Raw genomic sequence first — 5,526 nt, forward strand, 5'->3', positions numbered from 1 at the left:
TACATAAGAAAAGATTACAACCCATGAAAAACATATAATTATTAGATAGGAACAACTAGTGGGGAAAGAATTCCAAACCTGGAAGACTCTATGGTTGGCTTCAAGAAATTTATCTTAACTGGTGTATTTTCTGATATGGGCAAACTGGGCTGATGAAACAAAGTCAGATGGAGAGCTGAATCTGTGGATTGCTAAATCGCAAGATATGTTGAGTTAATAGATTAAAATGTGAAAGTAAAGGCATTAATGAGAAAAGAGTGGATCTCCAAGGTTTCGAATGGGGGGGACATTTGAGCAAATTCAGATAAAAGTGTTCTGCAAATTTTATACACTGAGACTCCTTGTAAACCAATCCAAATCTAATAACCACCTCAGAAAATTATGAAGGCTAAAATAGAAAGCAATGTCTTACACAAACATACACAAAAACACATAATGACCCTGTAAAGTTTATTCTAAGAGTAGGAAAAAAAAAACAAAAAACAAAACAAAACAAAAAAAAACACCAGAATCACTGTAACTCCACTTTTGTACCTTGTACATTTCCCCACTCAGCATAGCCACTCTCCTTGCCTGATTTCGTGCAAAAAGCGAAGCCTACTGCCATCAAGGTGATTCCAACTCATGGTGCTCAGAGGGTTTCCAAAGTTGTAAATCTTTATGGAAGCAGACTGCCACATCTTTTGCTGTTGGAGGAGCTTGTAGTTCTGAATCACTGATCTTTCAGTTAGCATCCAAGCACTTTACCCACTGGGCCACAGGCATCCAACACATTCTTCTGTACTATAAAATTTACTTATTATGTTTGTGATCCATCTCTCCCCTTCAAGAAATGCAAAGGTATTTACTCTTTTGTTCATCAACGCATTACAGCATTTAGAAGAATAACTGACTTGGAGAAGGCAATACAGAAACATATGTTGAATATATTTGTAATTGCTATTCTTGTTGGTGGCACACACAAGGTTTGAAGTACAAAATGTAATTTATAGGAATCATATAGTATATCAAACTTTAGAACATATATTGCTAATTTTTTTCCATGTCTTAAGTAGGGCATATTTTACATCTTTGTTCCTCAAGCTGTAAATCAAGGGATTCAACATGGGGATAACCAGGGTGTAAAATACGGAAGACACTTTATCTGTGTCAGAAGAGTGACTGGACATGGGCTGCATGTACATAAAGATTGAAGGCCCATAGAACAATACCAAAACCGTCAGGTGGGATCCACAGGTGGAGAAGGCCTTGTACCTGCCCTCGGCTGAGTTCATCCTCAGAATAGCTATAAGGAGGAGCAGATAAGAAACAAGAACTATCAGGAAGGATGAAGTAAAATCAAAAGATGCTAAGACAAGGAGGATCAATTCGATTTCATGTGTGTTTGAGCACAGCAAAGAGAAAAAGGGTGGAACGTCACAGTAGAAATGATTGATGACATTGTAGCCACAGAAGGATGAATTAAAAATCTTTATGGTGATGAGAAGAGAAACAAATGTGCCGTAGAGATAGGTGCTTGCCACCAGCACCCAGCACACTCTTTGTGACATGATGACTGTGTAGAGCAGAGGGTTACAGATAGCCACGTATCGGTCATAGGACATTGCTGACAAAATAAATAGTTCACTAACTATGAACAAAATAAAAAAAGCTAGCTGTGTAGCACAAAAATAATAGGAAATTGTGCTTACATCCACAACAAAATTTACTAACATTTTGGTCCCACAGCTGTTGAATAAAAAAGATCAGTGATAGCCAGGTGTCTCAGAAAAAAATACATGGGTGTTTGTAGTGTGGAGTCTATCTTGGTGAGAATGATGATGCCCAAGTTGCCCACCACTGAGATGATGTAGATGATGAGGAACAGCCCGAACAATGGAGCCTGCAGCTCTGGGCAGTCTGTTATTCCTATCAGAATGAATTCATTCAGCACTGTTAGATTGTGTTTGTCCATCTTGTTCTATCAGGAAACCTATTCTGGATAAAGACATCAGAATAGTCAATAGTTTTTATGTAGTATCATCTGGTAGTATACTAAATAAATTAGATAAATCCAAACTTTCTAATATAGGTAAAACAACATATACAGATAGAGATAGAGGGATAAGGAAAGAGGATGGAAAAGAGAAAGAGAGAGCTAACTGCTTTTAAGTTGGGGAAAATTTGTTCCCCAAAGAACATTTGTCCATGTCTGGGACATTTGGATGTCACAACTAGGAGAAGTGTACTATTAGTATCTAATAGAGATTTGCATGTTACTAAACATTCTAGTAAGTACTAGGCAGCTCCCCACAGTAACAAAATTTTCAGCTCAAAATGTTAATAAAGCTGAAATCGAGAAACTGCGATATAGATACACTTATATATATACATATACATTTAAATATACATCTACTTAAACATATATATACACATACATATACACATATACATGTACATACATGAATTAAAAATAAATAAATAAAATAGGTGTTAGATGTATGAATGGTTACTAAAGTTTCTGTTTGTCACTTATATAACGGCATTTAAAACTTATAATACACATGTTAACTACATCATAAAAACTTTAAAGAATAAATTCCCAAAATGTGTGGAAATATTTAATATGCTTTACTTCAAAACATAGCCCTACGAAAACTCTTGTGCCATAGGTTGTACAGACTGAAACAACACACTTGACAGGTACTGAACACAAGAAAAATCTAACAGATAGTGGTGGGGATTATTTGTCTTTATACAGGGAAATATCCCAGGTGATAGACACATGCAGTTACAGTCTCAGTTATATCTCAACTTGTGGGTTATTGAATAAGATATTTAATCTCTTTATCCAGATCTTTAGAATAACCATGTCCTCTCAGGGTTGCTGGATAGATAAATGAGGATGAAATGTTCCAGTGTGCTTATGGTATTGGGAAATAGTTCTCAAATATTAAGTAGACAGAGTTTCTCTTGTTTTTAAAATGATGACAGTTAACTGCCTGAAAGGAGTTTCCTTTACATATGTGTATGTAAATTCTTCTTGTGTGACTTACCTTCTATGTCAGGGTGACGATGACAAGTACCTTGAGTAGTGTGTTATCCATGTAACTGACCCAGCCTTTCCCTACCCCATCCTCGACTCCATGACTAAAATTGGACCATCAGTGTGCCAGTCTTTTGGATTACATATCTTTTACTTAACTTAAAATATTTTAATATAAATTTACTTAAAATATCTCCTCCCCTCAGGAAGAGTGTGTGTCACAGTTGTATCCTCTCACCACACTTATTCAATTTGTATGCTGAGGAAATAATCTGAGAACCTGGACTATCTGGAGAAGAACAGGGCATCAGAATTGAAGGCAGGTTCATTAATAATCTATGCTGTGCAGACAATACAATCTTTCTTACTGAAAGTGAAGGGAATTTGAAGAATTTACTGTTGAAGATCAAAGCCCACAGCCTTCAGTGTGGATTACACGTCAACAAAAAGGAGACAAAAACTTTCACAACTGGACCACTAAGTAACATCGTGATAAATGGAAAAAAAGGCTGAAATTGTCAAAAATTTCATTTTACTTGGATTTGTAATCAACACTCATGGAAGCAACAGTGACAAAATCAAAAGATGCATTGCATTGGACAAATTGCAGCAAAAGACCTAATTAAAGAGGTGAAAAGTGGAATTTCCAGTGCACATGGTTCCATTAAGCACCATGCAGAGACCTGAAAAATTATTTAAAACAGAGACAAACAATCTGAAAATGACAACAACATCAGAAAAATAAGAGAGAGAATAAATGACATAGGTATAGAATATTCTAATGGAGAGGAAGGCAAGGTGATATCAAGTAATAATAGACTGCTTCAAGCCTAGGAATATAAGGTTAAATTTGAAAGTAACCTCAAAGAAAGTTAATAAACTTACTCATCAAAATAAAGAAGAAAAATATAAAGTCTAAAAAAAAAAAATCTCAAAAATGAAAGAAATTCACAAATAAAAAGAAGCAAGCACAGGAGAGTAAGAGGAACAAAGAAAATGTTGCACCACAAAAAAAAAGAAAAAAACACTACAAAATGACAGCAATAAGCTCACACCTATCAATAATCACACTGAATGTAAATGGCCTAAATGAACCCATAAAGAGACACAGAGTGACAGAATGGATAAAAAACAGGATCCATCAATATGCTGTCTATGAGAGACACACCTTAGAAACAAAGAAGTAAATTTATTAAAATCGATGGATGGAAAAAAAAAATGAAGCAAATAAGTTCCAAAAAGAGCAGGAATGGCAATACTAATCTCAGATAAAATTGACTTTAAAACAAAATCCAACATAAAACACAAAGAAGGGCACTATACAATGATTACAGAGATGATACATCATGAACAATTAGCATAATAAACATCCGTGCACCCAATGACAGGGCTCCAAAATACATAAGAAAAAAAAAAAAAAACTCTAACTGCCCTAAAAAGAGAAATTGACACCTCCACCTGCTCTCAGTAAAAGACAGAACATCTAGAAAGAAACTAAGGAAAGATACAGAAGAACTTGACCTCGTAGACATATGTAGAACACCCCACCCAACAGCTGCAAAGTACACGTTCTTTTCCAACACAAATGGAATGTTCTCCAGATTAGACCACATTTTAGGCCACAGAGCAGCCCTCAATAAAATCCAAAATATTGAGATAATACGAAGTATCTTCTCTTACCACAATGCCATCAAAGTAGAAATTAACAACAGGAAGAGTAAGGAGAAAAAAAATCAATTACATGGAAACTGAATAATACCCTGCTTAAAAACCACTGGGTAATAGAAGAAATCAAAGATGGAATAAAAAATTTCCTAGAATCAAACAAGAATGAAAACACATCATACCAAAACTTTTGTGTCCAAGCAAAGGCAGTCGCCAGATGTCAATTTATATCAAAAGATTCAAAAGATGCACACATCAAAAGAGAAAAAAGGGGCAAAATCAAAACATTTGCTGCACAACAGAAGCAAATAGAAAGAGAACAGTAAAAGAAATCCATAGCCACCAGAAAAAAGGAAATAATAAAGATCAGAGCAGAAATAAGTGAAATAGAGAATAGAAAAACAAAAGAAAGAATCAACAAAAACAAAAATTGCTTCTTTGAAAGGATCAACTAAATCGACAAACAACTGGCCAAAAAACCCAAAAAAGAAATGAAATAGGGAACATTACAACAGACCCAACTGAAATAAAAAGGATCATAACAGAGTAGTATGAAAAATTATACTTCAACAAATTTGAAAACCTAGAGGAAATAGACACATTTCTAGAGAAACACAACCTACCCAAACTAACACAAAACGATGTTGAAAGTCCAAACAGACCCATAACAAGAGAAGAGATTGAAAATATAACAAATAAAAAAATCTTAACAAAAAAATACTTGGCCCAGGTGGCTTCACTGGAGATTCCTGCCAAACATTCAGAGAAGAGCTTACGGAGTACAACTCAAACTATTTCAGAACTTAGAGAAAGGAGCAATACTCCCTAATTCATTC

General features: G+C 35.0%; 1 pseudogene; it reads right to left on the bottom strand.

Moving 5' to 3' along the window:
• Positions 1-505: 505 nt before the first annotated feature.
• On the bottom strand, positions 506-2,052 carry LOC100676474 (olfactory receptor 8K3-like; annotated as a pseudogene).
• Positions 2,053-5,526: the final 3,474 nt, after the last annotated feature.

This window comes from Loxodonta africana, chromosome 7, assembly GCF_030014295.1.
Source record: "Loxodonta africana isolate mLoxAfr1 chromosome 7, mLoxAfr1.hap2, whole genome shotgun sequence".
Taxonomy (NCBI): domain Eukaryota; kingdom Metazoa; phylum Chordata; class Mammalia; order Proboscidea; family Elephantidae; genus Loxodonta; species Loxodonta africana.